The 17,992-nt window shown below is 35.0% G+C and overlaps 1 pseudogene; it reads left to right on the top strand.

Moving 5' to 3' along the window:
• Positions 1-9,647: 9,647 nt before the first annotated feature.
• Positions 9,648-17,812, top strand: LOC110671542 (subtilisin-like protease SBT4.3; annotated as a pseudogene).
• The last annotated feature ends 180 nt before the right edge of the window (positions 17,813-17,992 follow it).

The raw sequence follows: 17,992 nt of genomic DNA, 5'->3' as shown, positions 1-17,992 counted from the left end.
GATCCACTATCACTCATATTGAGTCATATCCACTTGTAGTACGAGGCAACCCAGTCACAAAATCTATAGTAATTATTTCCCACTTTCACTTTGGGATAGGGATCTCTTACAACTTTCCCGATGGTCTCTAATGTTCAAACTTTACCTTCTGATAAGTCAAGCACTTAGACACAAAATCTGCTATGTTTCTCTTCATGCCATTTCACCAATACCTATACTTCACATCATGGTACATCTTGGTGGAGTCTGGGTAGACATTATAGGGTGTGTAATACGCCTCTTACATGATCTCAGCTCTAAGATTGTCCACATCTGGCACACATATCCTGGAGCCTTGTATAAGAGCACCATCTACACCAAACCCAAATTCACAATCGTCTTCCTGTTATATCCTTTTTATAATTCTCATTAATTGGGGGTCTCTATGCGGGGAAACTCTGATTCTGTCTCGCAGGTTTGACCTCACCCTAAAGTGGGCTAGCAAAGCACCCTCATCTGAAATATCCAGAATCAGACCTTAATCCATCAACTCCTGTATCTCCTGAATCAATGGTCTCCTTTCCACTGATATATGGGCCAAACTGCCAGAAGACTTTCTGCTTAAGGCATCTGCCACTACATTCGCCTTCCTAGGATGGTACTGAATGGTGCAGTCATAATACTTCAGAAGTTCCATCCATCTCCTTTGCTTCAGATTTAAGTCTCTCTGCTGAAAAATATACTTTAGGCTTTTGTGGTCAGTGTATATCTCACACACTTCACTATATAAATTGTGTCTCCAAATCTTTAATGTAAAGACTACAGCCGCCATTTCCAAATCATGGGTGGGATAGTTCTGCTCGTGCCTCTTTAGTTGCCTTGACGCATAGGCCACTACCTTTCTGTGCTACATTAAGACACACCCCAACCCAACCCTGAAAGCATCATAGTACACTGTATATCCTTCTCAACTTACAGGCAACATCAACACAAGGGCTATAGTTAAACATTCCTTAAACTTCTAAAAGCTTTCCTCACACTCGCCTGACAAGTAGAATGGGACATTCTTTCAAGTGAACTTGGTTAGGGGAGCTATTATCCTAGAGAAATTCTACACAAAGAGCCTGTAATATTCTGTTAGGCCTAGAAAACTCTGCACTTCAGTGACTGTTGTGGGCCTAAGCCAGTCAGTTACTCCCTTAATTTTCTTGGGATCCACTTGAATACTTTCACTAGAACCCACATGTCCTAAGAATGAGATGCTTTCCAGCCAAAACTCACATTTTGAAAATTTGGCATACAACTGGTGCTCCCTTAATGTCTGCAACACCATCCTTCCTAACATAACATTTTATAATTTATTAACTTTGCTTATACCCAATCTATATTTCATTCCTATCATCATTTGTATTGTGCCTCTAACTTTTGTTTTCTTCTGAATGATATCTCTCACGAATAGATTCTTCCAGTACTAACTTCACCCTTACCTATAATCATTATTTCAGTCCTTGCACATTCTAGTGATTTATAACCACCTATACCTGTCACTTCCCATTCTACCCCTACTGTTGTTCTGTCATTATTGCCTTACTGCAAAGTGACTCTGTTGATCACACTTAAGACACTCACCTGACATTCATAACAAACCTTTAGTTACCCTTTCCTTATCTCCATAGTCCAACCTAATGCCTATGTGTTATTTCCTACCCTTCTATACTCTCATCATACCTAGACGATCCATTACATTGATCTTTATCAACCTACTATTAGAAGTCTAAATTGACTTATCCCATTGCTACCTACTCCATCTTGGGGACAGGAATAGACAAAGTTTGATCCATATCCTGCAACTCTGAACTCTATGTTTTGGCTCCTGACACTGCTAGAATTATAACCAGCTCTAAGTCTTATACTTCTGGATTCCATATCTTGACAATTATCCTCTCTTATGTACTTTCATTTTGGGCTTTCTAATATTGCTTATCAATTCATCCTATTTACCTTGCTCAGGATGGCACTTTATGTATTTTATATCTCACTTTGATCTTTCTAATCTTGTCCTATTCTTGGCTATTCGGTTTGCTCTTTAATTCATCTCTTTTATCTTACTCAAAATAGAGGTTGACTATTTTATTCTTTAGTACTACTCTCTTTCTTGACCTGACTATTATGTCAGGAACCTATATCCCTTCACTGTTTCTATCAGGTCGTCAACACCTTAATGTTACTCAAAATTGGTACTCTAATCACTCTAGCTAATACTTTTACTGGTATTTAGGTTATCTCTCCTGCTGCATTTGATCCAACTATTTTATCTTTCCCTTCTGCACTTCTTCTATATATATACACATATTCTATGATCTTCCTATGCTAACTTCTATCCTTATCCTTTCCTTTACTTAGAGTATACTTTTGTCTCAAGCAATAAGAAGCTAATAAGAAACTCAAGGAATAATAACCATGCATTCACTATGTGATCTCTGTTTCTGTCCTTTAGACCACATACTACCCCCTACTACCTCAAGGAGGGAATCTACAAGATTTCCTTTTTCCCTTGCTACTCAAAAGCTCTGCTTCAATCATGATCTGATTCCTTATAATCCTTACAATGAAAATTTTACTCTCCTTAAGCGGGGGTACCTAAGCCACTACTTCCTATCACACAGCAGTATTTGGAGTACGTATTCCCATGGCAGACCTCAACATGTCTGCTAACTCTATTTAACATCTCTATGTACTCTACAAAAATCAAGACACTAACTGAAGAGGATCCTATACTCCGCCTGTGACCTCCTAACAAGACCCTTTTTACACTCCCAATTATACTCTTTCCCATGAATCTAGAGCCTAAGCTCTGATACCATTATTATCATTTCTCAAATTATGGGTCGGACCAGCACTAAGACTTGGATTAGCATAAGGCCCCCAAAGCTCGTAGTAAACCTAACTATTCATAAGCCCAAACTTGAAGCCCATATACAAGCCCATTTTCAAGAAATCAACTAGACAGAGTCTAGCCATAAATTGGACCATCCAATGAGGAGTTTTTAGCTCACTCGACTTGTGATCACAATATACATATATATGGGGGGCTCAGCTCTCCCTCACAATCATCAACAACTCAATATAAGATTAAATGGGAGTCCAACTCCCTCATCCAACATGGTCATCCATCCACTCATTCCACATACATAGATTAATAAGTTTACAATTCCAAAATAATTAATCTTACAATACAAGCTAAGTAAAATGGTTCTACACATGCGGAGATCTAAAATTCAAATTTAACAATACAAAATATGGAAATAATAGCTAGTAGACCTGCAAGGTAGGAAACAGGTTAAACACAAGAATAAGCTCTCTTGTAACCTGGAAAAATGGGTGAACAAAAGTGAGCATTCGACTCAGAGAGTAAGATATTGATTTTACTTACAATTTCTATAACTATTTATGTCTAGTGCATCATAAGAGTGAAATGCATCATCTTCACATATTTCAAACAAATCAAGTCATAATCACATTAAGGGCAATCTAGAGCACTCACACACTTGTGTGTCACATCTATATACACACATATATATGGGAGCTGATCTCTTGTACAGCTCTCTTAGCTCCCACCTCTGCCAGCAAGATCAACTCAAAGTTGTGCCTACCCTGACTTATCCATAATAAGGATTAGGTCCCAGTGAGTTAAGCTCCAGCTGCGTTTGCCCGTCCTACCCATATCCATATACACACCACATACACACCAACTCACACACACAGCTCCAAATTGCCATAAAACAACAATCATAGTAATATCATTAAGAACAAATGCAATATAAGGCGTGCCTAATTTTTACTACATACATATATGTATAAGTGATGCATGAGTATGCATTGAATATATAATAATATTGAAATTATAAATAAAATCAATATCTACTCATAGTACTCCAAAAATTACTACAGCGGTTGAGTGGAGGAGGAAGGATGACCCAGCTCACCTAAACATTATATCAAAAATTTTATCAATATTTACTTAAAATAAAATTTTAAAGAATCAAGAGACAATCCTAAGTTTTACTGAAAATCCGACAAAGTTTCTCCTATACCTAAAACTTATCCAACCTGCAAAAAGATTCAAATAACACTTTTAAATCTCAAATTCCCACAACTACATCTCATCAATATCATATGGCCCCTTCTAGGCCCTCTAAAATAGTCAATACTCACAAATTTGAAAAATTATATTTTAGTTCCTATAACTAACATTTTATTATAAATCATTCAAACGAACTCTAAAATTTTTAAAATTTTGTCTCGTAGTCCTTAGCAATATTACAAAGCTAAAATAAAAGGAATTATAATTTTCTCCAGCAGTCCTTAGCAATATTACAAAGCTAAAACAAAAGGAATTATAATTTTCTAACATTCCATGAATATTTTATGAATTTTTAATCTAAATTTGGCACTAGATAATTAATGAAACTTAGAGTTTGGGCTTACCGACACCAATTCTGATGCTTGAAACATGTCTGAGACGTCTGAAAATGGTGGGAAGGGCTATAACCTCGACCCAATTTTGAAGCAGCTCTGGCGGCTTATCTGCTCAGCCCGAAATTGCAAATTCAAGCGACGGTCGAATTTCCATAAAATGAAAGTACCTATGCGAAGCTCACAACATTAGGGGTTAGAATAAAATATTTACAAAATTATTTAAGCTCATTTAAAGCTCAAAAAATCACTGTGAAGTTTGTGGGACCCATCGAAATTTTGGTGTCAGAAAATTTTGAAATTTATATTGCTACGAAGCTCTCGCCGTGTAGAGGACGCCGGTACTCTTGGAATTTCCATGAAGTTCTCGGTTTGAAAGAAATTTAGCCCAAAAATTGAAATGGGCTAAAACTTTCCGGATAAAAATTGGACAATCTGCTTAATGAAAATTAGTGATCTTAGTGTCTATGGAATGCTCTCAAAGTGTAGATGAATTTTGGGACAAGACCCGATCCAATTGGTGGCCGGATCAGCTGGATTTTGATCAGGAAAATGGGAGGTCGTGCGCTGCTCATAGGAAGGTTCAAACGCATTTTTCCAGCATTTCTGACTGCAGCAAACGGCGAGAGAGAGTCCAAGCTGGTCGCTGGTGAGTGGGGGAGGGAGGGAAGTGGCTAGCCGGCGTGGGGAAAGAGGGGGGGAGAGAGAAAACGGGAGAGAGAGGGAGAGTTTCGGGGCGCACAGAGGGAGGGAAAGGAAAAAGGAAGAAGGCTGGTCCGATTCAACTAGTTCGATTCAGAGTACTTAAAATTGAATTTTTACTCTATTTTATGACAAAAAATGAGGCCCAAAAACTCTGAAAAAAATTTCAAAAACTCAAAAAAATTTATGAAGTCCAAATATATTTTTAGTTTTACCACATGGTCTTTAAATTAATTTTTAGAAAGCGACAAAATTTATTGTCTTTGAAAATAAACCCGATTTTAAAAATTCAAATAAATTTCAATAAATTCCCATAATATTTAATATAATAAAATATTAATATTTATATATAAAATAATTATTTAAAAATTAGGAGTATTTCATTCATTCTCTCCTATTGTGGCATGCAAAGCTGAAGACATTCACCAAATTTTTGGCAAAAGCTAAAGCCTTTATCTTTTTGGCAATTTGTAAGCTTTGATTGTTTAAAGATCTTGTTTGGGTTTTAGTTTCTCACAAATTCAAAGTGGAATTTCTTCTCTAATTATTTCTAAGTTTTGAACTCAAGAGAAAAGGTAATTCATTTTTCTACTCTAATCTTCAAGGTGATCATTTTCTATGATTTGAAATTTAAGATTTTAAAAAAAGTGATTGCATGTAAGAAATGAAATTAATTGAACCTTGAGAATGTTGAATCTTTTGAATCAAACTCTTGAGTTTCATTTTTCTCCTCTTTGATTCAAAAGATCTAATATATATATATATATATATATAGCTAGGGGTGGCCTTGGCCCCTCTCCCCCTCCCCAAACATTTTTTAAAATATTTTAATATATATAAATTTTAATATTTTTGTTAATTATTTTTGAAAATTTGTATTAATTTCTCTAAATATTTATAAAAAAAATGCTATTGGCCCCCCAAATTTTTTATTGGTCTCTAATAATTTATAATTTATATATTATGACATAAATTTAAATATTAAATTACTTTTATTGTCATTAAATAATTATAAAATTTTAAATGGAAAATAATTATAAAATTTTAATTAAAAATTAATTATTCAGTCTATAATATTTACAAATTAAAATTATTTTTCTATTTTGTTTTTGCTCTTCCTCTCTTTATATGGGTAAATATAAATTTTTTTTCCTTTATTTTCTCTCTCATTTTGTTTTTTCTCCTTTATTTCATTTAAATTGAAAATTTATTTTATTTACACATATACAAGTGAATAAAATTTGTGATCTCAAATCCCATGTAAGTTTTTGATGGATCAACTTAAATACATTTATTTTTATATGATATATTTACTTTATTTTTTATTTATCTCTAATTTTTCATATCTATTTAAATTTAATGACTATTATTTTTTTAATCTTATATTATTATGCCATATAATCTAGCTATTTGGGTTTATATTTATTTTTTGATTTTGAATCAATGAATTTTATATAAGGATTTAATAATATTTTCATGCGGATTGATTTTTATTTTTTAAAAATATAATTTATATTATGAAGTTATATAATAGTCAAAACTATAATTTTATAATAGCTACATTTATTATAGAGATTTTTTTATAATTTTTTTGAATTTTTTATAAAATATCTTATAATTTGATATTTTGTGTTATTTTTTCTGTATATTTTATACACTATATATATGTGTAGGTGTGTAATAATTTTATTGATATATTATTATTAGCTCAACCCCCTCAATAAATTTTTTTTTGCTTCACTCCTCTGTGTGTGTGTGTGCGCGCACGCGTGCGTGTGTGTGCGCGTGTGCGTGTGTGTGTGTGGAGGGATATATGCATGACAAGGTTATATGGCTTTGGAGATAAAGTCAAATTGAAAGACTTTGAAGTTAATTGAAGTTTTGCAATTTTGCTTGGGTTTGATGAATTTATGAATGCATGTGGTTTTTTTAAAGTTCTTTATGTTTGGTGTATATGAACAGAAGTGAGTTTTTAGAGCTTGAGAAATGAAATGATCAGGTTTTGGATTGTTGTTTAAGTGCAGCAGAAATGCGTATTTGGAATTTTGAAAATTTCTAGATTCGGCTGTCGAAAATCCTAGTTTCAACAGCCAAATTTGCTACTATCCCTTGATGACATTTTATGTTCTGGATTTCAGTAGTTGAAGTTCCTTACTTCAACAGCCGAAGTTGCTTCTGCCTGCCTTATTTCTCTTTTTGTTTTAAGGCTCCAAAATTTATTTTTAAACATTGAATGGACCTAGAATAAACTATATGAGGTGTATATAGAGTTTTAGAAGTCTAGATAACTCATTAGGGTTCTTTTTTTATAGAATCGGACATGAAGAACCTGAAAAGCTACAATTAAGGAAAAACTACAGTAAGTGTTAGTGTATAATAAGCTTCAATATGTGAGTAACACTAACCTTAATAAATGAAAATCACTTTATTTAGTTGTAATTGTACTCATGACCATCCACATGCATCATTTTTTGTTATTATTAGGTTGTATGTATCTAAAACACAAATATGCTATATTACTGCATAATTAGTTGTTAATGCTTGATAAATGTTGGATGACCCACTGATTTTCCCTATGGTATGGATACGATATGGATATGATATGATCATGCATGATATGATGTCGTAAGACTAGATGAGGCTTAATAAGCCCCTGGCTCACTATATATAATAAAGTAAATCCCGAGGAGCTTCTTTATGCATCAAGCAAATTGGTTTTGGGAAATCATTAATGACAAGTTTATCATATATGAATTATTTGTGATGTGTAAAATCATATGGTTTATGCATTCCATATGTATGAAATGAAAGAAATTAATAATGATAAACTATTAGTTTATTCACTAAGCTTTTCAAAGCTTACTCTTTTCCCTTAACTCCAGGTGAAGTATCTTATGTGAATTGTTTGTGATGTGTAAAATTATATGGTTTATGCATTCCATATGTAAGAAATGAAAGAAATTAATAATGATAAACTATTAGTTTATTCACTAAGCTTTTCAAAGCTTACTCTTTTCCCTTAACCCCTACCAATAGAAAGGCTAGCAAGTTACGGTGGTCTAGCAAATTCTTAATGTATGACTTGAGGACTTTATAGTGGACATATAATTGTAAACTATTAGTTACTACTTGGCTTTAGTTTATCAATAGTATGTAACACGTAAGAACATAATAGCTTGTATGTTTACTTTAAACCCTAAGGACTCTTTTATATTTATGCATGAATGGATGAACTATATTTTAGTATTTATAAATGTTATGAGAAGGCTCAAAATTTATAGCCATTTTCAAATGAAATGTTTTATGCTATGGTTGGAATGCTAAAATATAGTTGATGATGAGTTGCTTTAGGTTTTGGTTTAAATAAAATAAATTAATGTTTTATTAGGTTTTAAGCTTGTTACGAGTTTTGATAGCTTTAAGATGACTCATTCTCTAGCGCCAATAATGGTCCCTAAATGGCTCATTACATTAACAAGGTCCCAGTTAAATCCCTTAATTCTAAAATTAATATTATAAAATATCTATGTTTTTTTTTTCTTCAAAAAAATGGGGCCAAGGCCTCAACCATTGGCCTTGGTCCGGTCTACCCATATATCACTATAACAAATTAGAATTAGTAGTAAATATTTTGCAGCAATAATAATTTTTTTTATTATAATGCTAATATATGGCAGCAATATGAATAATTACTGTTAATAATACATAAAAAAAAGATATGACACTAATTGTTATTAACATTAAAAATTTTTTATAATAATAATTGTTACTGTCAATAAATATATATTTTTTCTTACAGCGATCACAATTTTATTGTAAAATCCCTATGACCAGAATTTTATAACAATAACATGCAACAATTCATACATTGCTGTCATAAATTTATAACAATAAATTTTATACATTTGACAGTAAAAATTGTGACAATTAAATTTAACATTTCTTGCCATTTATATATATATATATATATATATATATATATATATATATATATATATATATATATATATATATATATATATAATGACTTGTTTAAAAAAATAATAACTAATTAATTTGACTTGGGCTATGTACATCCCAATCCTATCATCTTTTCATATTATACATTCTCATTGGTCAACTAATAATTTAACTTTTTTCTTTTAAATTATTATTAAAGGTATATTAGGTTTTAAGTATATTGAATAATTTATTGAAATGTCTATGAAACATATACCATCCAAAAGGAAGTGCTAATATAAGACTTAATTAGAGTACAAATGATATATGCGATAAGACAATTAATAGACGACCACAGCAATGACTTTGGTGGGTTGGTGTCAATCACAATTCAATATTAGTTTGACTTTTGGCGAAAACCACAAGATCAGAGACTGTACGTTAATAACAAGTGTTAATTTTACTCGTATGAATACCATACTGATGACTCAGTTTCAAAGCATCAATTAATCAAAAACCTGTTGGTTAAATCAAAATTAAATTTGGTTTTCATGGCCAAGTGGTGTCTGGTTTCTCTTCTCTACCCTTTGCTCATAGCTGCACTTGTTGTGCATTGCCATGGCAATGACAGGAAGGTAGAATTATTTTTCATTCATCCATGTATAGTTTTATTATTATTATTATTATTATTATTATTATTATTATTATTATTCCCATTTGAAACATCTCTTCTTTAATATATCTAAGAGTTTGCATGCATAGGTCCACATCGTATACATGGGAGACCTGCCTCGGGGAGATTTTTTTGCTGAATCCACTCACCATTCCATGCTAGGAAGTGTACTTGGAAGGTTAATATATACGTACTTCACTGCTATTCTTAAATCTTACTCTATTTATTTTTGAGAAAAATAATTTGTTTGTTCAATTGCGATATTGGAAAAAAGTTCGAAATTACTTTCTAGCATTTTGAATTTATAGTATATATGTCTATATTGGTGAAAATGACACTTTAATAATATAACATTTCTCCAATTAAGTAGATATTCTTGTACCAATTAGTGCTACTTCATTTGGCTACTGCGGACCTGAACCAAAACTCAAGCAAAGGGATCGATGAGAAAATTAAGTTGATAATTTCCTTGTTAGAGAAATGATTCACTTCTGCAATGATTCTGTGCTCATTCCGGGGGCGTAAGAAATCATTACTGAATTCTTTTTCCCGCAATTTGCAGTACTTCATCAGCCAAAGAGTCGTTAGTCTATAGTTATGGGAGGAGTTTCAATGGATTTGCGGCTAAGTTATGTGATGAAAGAAGTCGGAAAACTCTCAGGTTAGATCTCAAGCTAGTGACCAGATAATTGAGATTTTTTTACTTTGTTCTATACTAATATAATACCTGAAATTGGCTGCAGAAATGGACGGTGTCATCTCTGTGATTCCAAACCACATACTAATGATTCACACAACAAGGTCATGGGACTTCATGGGTTTATCCAAAGGAAAACTTTCTGCGCCTCAGGAAGGAAATGCCATTATCGGTCTTCCGGACACAGGTGTTTTTTTTTTTAAGTATTTGCCACATTGATTAGTCTGACAAATTCAACATGATGTGCTAATTGGAAGCTTTGCAATGGCTTTATATGAATTCCAGGGGTCTGGCCAGAATTTGAGAGCTTCAACGATGAAAGAATTGTTAACTTATAAAACACAAAGGAATGTATATAGAAGAGAAAGAAATTTGATATTCAATATCAGGCTTGTTTTTCTTAATGAACCAATACAAAACTATTTATAGGCAAATAAGGCTATAAAATAGGAACAGAAAAACAATACTTTAAAGATATTATTCTTAAATAATTTTCCTAAAGTTATGGAACTACTGCAGATTCTGCAGATATTGTGGAGCTACTGCAGATTTATGCTTGACTTGGTCTTGGATCATAACAATTCTTCCCCTTGATCCAAGTCTTGGATTGCATTCCTAGCTGTGCTCTTAGCTTCTTGAACTGATCTGCTGGTAAAGGTTTGGTGAAGATATCTGCCATTTGCTCTTCTGTACAAACATATTCCAAGCTAACTTCATTCCTCTCAATCTTCTCTCGGATAAAATGATACTTTATATCTATATGTTTGGACCTCCCTTGCTGAATGGGATTTTGTGACAAGGCTATTGCTGACTTGTTCTCACACATAATAGCTCATGGATCTGAGCATTTGCCTTTGAATTCTTCTAATAATTTTTCCATCCAAATTGCCTGCATAGTTGTGGTTGCAAGTGCTACATATTCTGCTTCTGTTGTGGAGAGTGCAGTGCATTCTTGCTTCTTTGTTGCCCATGCTATTGCTCCCTTACTGTGTAGAAAGGCATATCCTATGGTGCTTTGTCTATCCTCTAAACATCCAGCCCAACATACCTTAAGATCCTCTTAGCTGCACTCCAATGTTGTTGTGTTGGCTTGTGCATAAACCTTGAGATGCAATTTGTTGCAAACACCAGATCTGGAAATTTGTTGGTGAGAAACATCAATCCTCCCACCAAACTTCTAAAAGTTTTCTCACTTACTTTTCCTGATTCATCATCCAGCTTCAGCTTCTCCTTGGTGCACATAGGAGTTGAGATTGACTTGCATTCTGCCATGCCAAATTTCTTCAATAATTCTTGGGCATAATTTTGCTGATTGATAAAAATTCCATCCTCATGCTGCTCCACTTCTATGTCAAGGAAATACCTCATCATTCCCAGCTCAGTCATTTCAAATTCACTCTTCATGGAATCCTTGGACTCTACAAGCAAATCGATTGAATTCCCTGTATAAACTATGTCATCCACATACAAACATATGAAAAATGACCTGATTTCCTACCTTTTTTGTGTATAAGGTAGGTTCTTACAAGCTCCTGGTGTAACCATTCTTTGCAAAATGATCAACAATATGCTTATACCAAGCTCTGGGAGCCTGTTTCAGTCCATAAAGGGCTCTTTTTAGTTTGTACACTTTACCTTTGTAATCCTTCCGTTCAAAGCCTGCAGGTTGCTCTACATACACATCTTCTTCAAGAACACCGTTTAGGAAAGCTGTTTTGACATCAAGTTGGAAAAGCTTCCAACCCTTCATTGCAACAACACTTACGAGAGTTCTAATTGTCTCGAACCTTGCAACTGGAGCAAAGGTCTCAAACACATCCACTCCATAGACTGACGTGCCTTATATTTCAGAACACTCCCGTCAGGATTCAACTTGGCTTTATATATCCACTTCTGTCCTATAGCTTCTTTTCCTGCTGGTAGATCAGTAAGGAACCATGTTTTGTTTTTCTCGATGGCCTTGATCTCCTCCTCCATTGCTTGAATTCACTTCTTTTCATGCCTTGCTTCTTCAAAAGTTTCTGGTTCTGACATGAACATGGCTTGTGTTGCTTCATAAATATCTGCTATGCTTCTTGTCCTCCTGGGAGATGAGTTAGGAGAATCCACAAGCTGCTCTTCTTCTAGCTCTGTCACATTGTTTACAAGTGTCACAGTGACTATTTCCTTTTGTTGTGTCTTCCAATTCCACACATTCTCTTCATCAACAATTACATCTCTGCTCATAAAAACTCTATGGTTTATAGGATCAAAAAGTTTATAAGATTTTTCATGCTTTGCATATCCAATGAGAATACATTTCACACTTTTATCATCTAACTTCCTTCTCATTTCATTAGGAATACAAGCATAAGCAATAGAGCCAAAAATCTTTAAATGACTCACTTGAGATGATTTTCCATACCAGAGTTCATAAGGTGTTTTAAACCTGTTAGTTGCAGATGTACTTCGATTGAGGGTATACACAGCAGTTGCAATAGCTTCTGCCCAGAATTTTGTTGGTGAGTGAGCCTGATTGAGTAGGCACCTTGCAGCTTCTACTATAGTTCTATTCCTTCGCTCCACTACTCTGTTTTGCTGTGGAGTGCAGCTCGTTGTCAATTGCCTTCTAATTCCATACTGTTTGCAAAAGTCTTCGAACAGTATAGAGTTGAACTCTCCCCCTCAATTTGTTCTTAGTGCTTGAATGGTGAGTCCTTTCTGATTTTCAACGTCTATCTTGAATTCTCTAATTCTTTCAAGAGCTTCATTCTTCTGTTTCAAGAAAAACACCCATTGCATCCTTGAATAATCATCAACCAACAGCAAAAAATACTTACTTCCATTTAGCCACTCCTCATGCATTGGTCCGCATATATTAGCATGAATCAAGGCAAGCGGTCGTTGGGCTCTAACTGTTTTTCCTTTAAAAAACTTCTCTCTATGCTGCTTCCCTTTAATACAGGCTTCACACAATCCAGGTTTAGTATGTAGTGTCGAAAGTCCTTCAACAACTTTTGCTTGACTCATGTGCTTGAGTTCCTCATAATTAAGGTGAGAGAACCTCTTGTGCCCTCTTCTTGATGATTCTGATACAGAAGTGTAGAAACAAAAATTTGAATTTGGAAAATTCAAAGGAAACATCTTGTTTGATGTCATTTTGACATCAACAATTTGATTCCCTTGATTGTCATATATCCTGCAATTTTCTTCTTCAAATAGCACCTCATATCCAGCTTGAATAATTTGACCTAAGCTTAACAAACTTTGTTGCATTTCAGGAACATAAAGCACACCAGTGATTGTCTTCTTTCCAGCTGGAGTTGCAACTGAAATACTTCCTTTTCCGACAGCAATAATTGTGTTGTTGTCTCCAAAGTGATAGGTGTCTTCTTTGTTTCATCCAAATCAAGAAATAAATTTTTATTTCCTGTCATGTGGTTACTGCAGCCACTATCAAGATACCAGACTTCATCCTTGTGTTCATCCTTTGACATAAAGCATGAATAAAATAATTTCTCCTCTATTTCTTCATTAATTTTTTCTTGGAAGTTTGCTACTTCTCCTTTTGCTCTGCAATTCTTTGCCAAATGACCGTACTTCTTATAGTTATAGCATTGCAAGTCATCTTTGTACCAGCAGTCCTCTTCAGCATGGTTCTTTTTCTTACAAAATCGGCATTGTGGAAAATCCTTTGATTCTCCTTGCTTCTTGTATGATTGACCTCTGCCTCTTCATCTTCCACGGGCTCCTCTTCCTTTCCCTCGGCTGCTTATTGCTCCTCTTCCCTGACCATGGACTTTGAGTTTCATTTGAAATGATTGTTCCACACCAGTATTTTCTTCAGACCACTTCAACCTGTGTTCATGGGATTGAAGAGATCCTATTAGATCATGTATTGAATAATTACTCAAGTCCTGCGAATTTTCAATTGCTATTGCAACTGAGTCATATTTTGATGGTAATACTCTCAAGACTTTCTCTACCACTTGTCGATCTTCCATGCCCTGTCCACACACTTTGAGTTGGTTAACAACACTTTGAACTCTGCTCATGAAGTCCATAATATTTTATGTGCTCTTCATTGACAGGTTCTCAAAGTCTCTTCTCAAGGCTTGAATCTTCACTATAGTGGCTTGGTTGGATCCTTGGAACTCCTTCTGCAAAATGTCCCAGGCTTCCTATGCTGTTTGTGCTCCCATAATTCGTGGAAACAACACATCATCCACACCTTGTTGAATCATAGCTAGAGCTCTTGCATCCTTTTTCTGCTTTTCTTTTAGCTCATTCCGTTGAGCTTGTGTCAATCTTTCTGACTCTTCAGGGGTCGTGTAGCCATTTTTTACTAGCTCCCATAGATCATAAGATCCAAGCATGGTCTTCATTTTGACAAACCAAAAGGGATAGTTATCACCTTGAAGGATTGGAAGAGTTGTTGGAGGGTCAGACATTTTAGTGGTAAAGAGGTGTTTAGCAATTGAAGGTAAGAAGGTTTTGAGGTCTGTGGGTTGTGTGGTTTTTTGGCTCTGATACCAATGTTAACTTATAAAACACAAAGGAATGTATACAGAACAGAAAGAAATTTGATATTCAATATTAGGCTTGTTTTTCTTAATAAACCAATACAAAACTATTTATAGGCAAATAAGGCTATAAAATGGGAACAGAAAAACAACACTTTAATGATATTATTTTTAAATAATTTTTTGAAAGTTATGGAACTACTGCAGATTCTGCAGATATTGTGGAGCTATTGTAGATTTATGCTTGACTTGGTCTTGGATCATAACAGGAATGGGTCTTCCACCATCTAAATGGAAGGAATATGCCAAGGCGAAGGCAACTTCACCTACAACAAGTGATTCTTTTTTCAATCTCACTTCATATCTAAATTGCAATGCTTCACTTCAGGTCAATAGCTCATTAAATATTTGAAATTGCAGCAAGATCACCGGAGCAATGTACTACAACAGTGAGAACTGGTATTTTGAGAACGACTTCAAATCCCCTAGAGACTCGGAGGGACACGGAACCCATACTGCTTCAACCGCAGCAGGGCGGGGGGTGCAAGGAGCAAGCTACTTTGGTCTGGCTGAAGGAGTTGCAAGAGGCGGAGTTCCATATGCAAGGATTGCAGTGTACAAAGTCTGCTGGTCATTTGGATGTGCTATTGCAGATATCCTGGCGGCATTTGATGATGCCATAGCCGATGGTGTTGACATTTTATCAGTGTCCCTTGGTGCTCCCTGGGCATTCCCATATATGGAGGACCCAATTGCTATTGGATCCTTCCATGCCATGAGATATGATATATTGACTTCAAATTTTGGCTGGTAATTCTGGACCTTATCCATATTCCATCTCCAATATCGCACCCTAGACATTGACAATCGCTGCCAGCACCATTGACAGAAAATTCATTGCCAATGTTGTGCTTGGCAATTTTTTTTCTGACTGATTTTCTTTCGTTTTTCCGTTTGATAATTTAGGGACCATCCATTAATAGCTTTGTACTCAACGGTACATATCCATTGGTTTGGGGAGGAGATGCAGCAAACTACTCTGCAAGTGCTGAACTGAAATTGCAAACTATTGCTTTCCCGGTTCCTTGAATTCATACATATTTCAGGGAAGGATTGTTTCTTCTGAAACCATCTGGGATGGTTCTAGCATTTTGATCGCTAATGGTGTGGGCACCATAATGGCCGACTCTGAGTACAGCAACATTAATCACTACAGAAGATGGCCAGCAAATTTTGGATTGCATCAAATCCACACAGTAATTGACATTCTTTTTTATTTGGTCTCCTGTAGCATTATTCACCAATTTATTGGGATAAATGTCTAAAAGTACATGTATACTTTCAGGAATCCAGTTGCAAGTATTCTGGTTGGTGAGACATGGATGGATATTATGGCAGCGTCCATTGTATCATTATCTTCTAGAGGACCCAACCCTATCAGCCTGGACATTCTCAAGGTAATCATCAAGACAACTGTACACGATTTTTTTTTTGTGACTTTCTTTGAGGGCTTGTATTGAAATATATTACTTGGGTGATGCACAGCCTGATCTCACGGCCCCTGGTGTGGACATCCTTGCTTCCTGGTCTCCTGTGTCACCACCTTCCATTTACACTCTGTTTGGGAAATGTTTTAGGGGAGAAGGAAAATAAAGAGTGAAAAATAAAGAATATTTTTCTTTTGTTATTTTCTTTTCTCTTGTTTGGATAGAAAGAGAGGAAAATAAAAAGTGGAATGAAAAATATGATAAATTTACAATTTTATCTAATGTATTTAAAAAAAACTTTAGAAAAGGATAATTTTATAATTTTAATTTATAATTCTACACTTTTGTTATTTTCTCTCCAAATTAGAGAGAAAATAATTATTTTCTCTCCTCTTATTTTTCCTTCATTTCCAAACAGAAAAAAAGTGTCAATCTCAATTTATTTTTCCTTATTTATTTTCTTTTCTCTCCCTTTTCCTCCCATCCAAACAGGGTGTTACTAGAGGGACACCAGGGGTGTAAACTTCAACATTATCTCTGGTACATCCATGTCTTGCCCTCACGCTAGTGCTGCTGCTGCTTATGTCAAGGCTGCCCACCCTGACTGGTCTCCTGCTGCCATTAAATCTGCCCTCATGATAACAGGCGATGCCTTATAAACTGAAATGGCTAAAAATAACTTGCTTCAATTATTATCCTCATTAATTAGTTATTTGATTCCATTGAATAGCTTATATCATGGACTCAAGGAAGCATCCAGACCTTGAATTCGCTTATGGGTCTGGTCACATCAATCCGCTGGACGCAACAGACCCTGGACTTGTTTACGATGCATCTGAAGCAGATTACATTAACTTCCTGTGCAAGCAGGGTTACAACACTGCCACTGTTAGACTGATTACCGGGGACAACAGTAGCGTTTGCAGCATCACGAAGCCTGGAAAAGCCTGGGATCTTAATTACCCGAGCCATTGAAGATGGGCAACCAATTCAGGGAGTCTTTACAAGGACAGTAACAAATGTTGGGAAACCAAATTCAACCTACAGTGTCAGCATGTACATGCCAAGCACAGTTACTGTAACCGTGGAGCCCTCAGTCCTGTCATTCTATGCCATTGGAGAGACAAAAACATTCACAGTGAAGGTGTACGGTCCAAAGATTGCACAGCAGCCAATCGTGTCAGGTGCAATAATGTGGAAAGATGGGACGTGAGTGGTGAGAAGCCCACTAGTTGTATACAACATACTACCTGGTGCTACTTATATTTCTCCTTACTCCATGACCAAGCCACTGAAAACACCCAAATTCAAAGGTTCTTCCGTATATCATAAGAACGGTATCCTCGGAAGCGAATAATTAAACCCATGTTTGTACTTTAAATGGCATGTCACTGCCATACAACTTTAAGGTTGAAATAAAATAAAAATAAGACTCAATCTCTCTACCACAAAAGGGAGAGATTTTCCTTTCAAATATTTTTAGCCACTTAATTTTGCTCAGTAGTGTTTATTTGGTTCAAAAATTGGATTTTGGTAT

The sequence above is a fragment of the Hevea brasiliensis genome, chromosome 9, assembly GCF_030052815.1.
Source record: "Hevea brasiliensis isolate MT/VB/25A 57/8 chromosome 9, ASM3005281v1, whole genome shotgun sequence".
Taxonomy (NCBI): domain Eukaryota; kingdom Viridiplantae; phylum Streptophyta; class Magnoliopsida; order Malpighiales; family Euphorbiaceae; genus Hevea; species Hevea brasiliensis.
The sequence above is the reverse complement of the archived record's forward strand: the minus strand, read 5'-3'. Positions and strand labels throughout refer to the sequence as shown.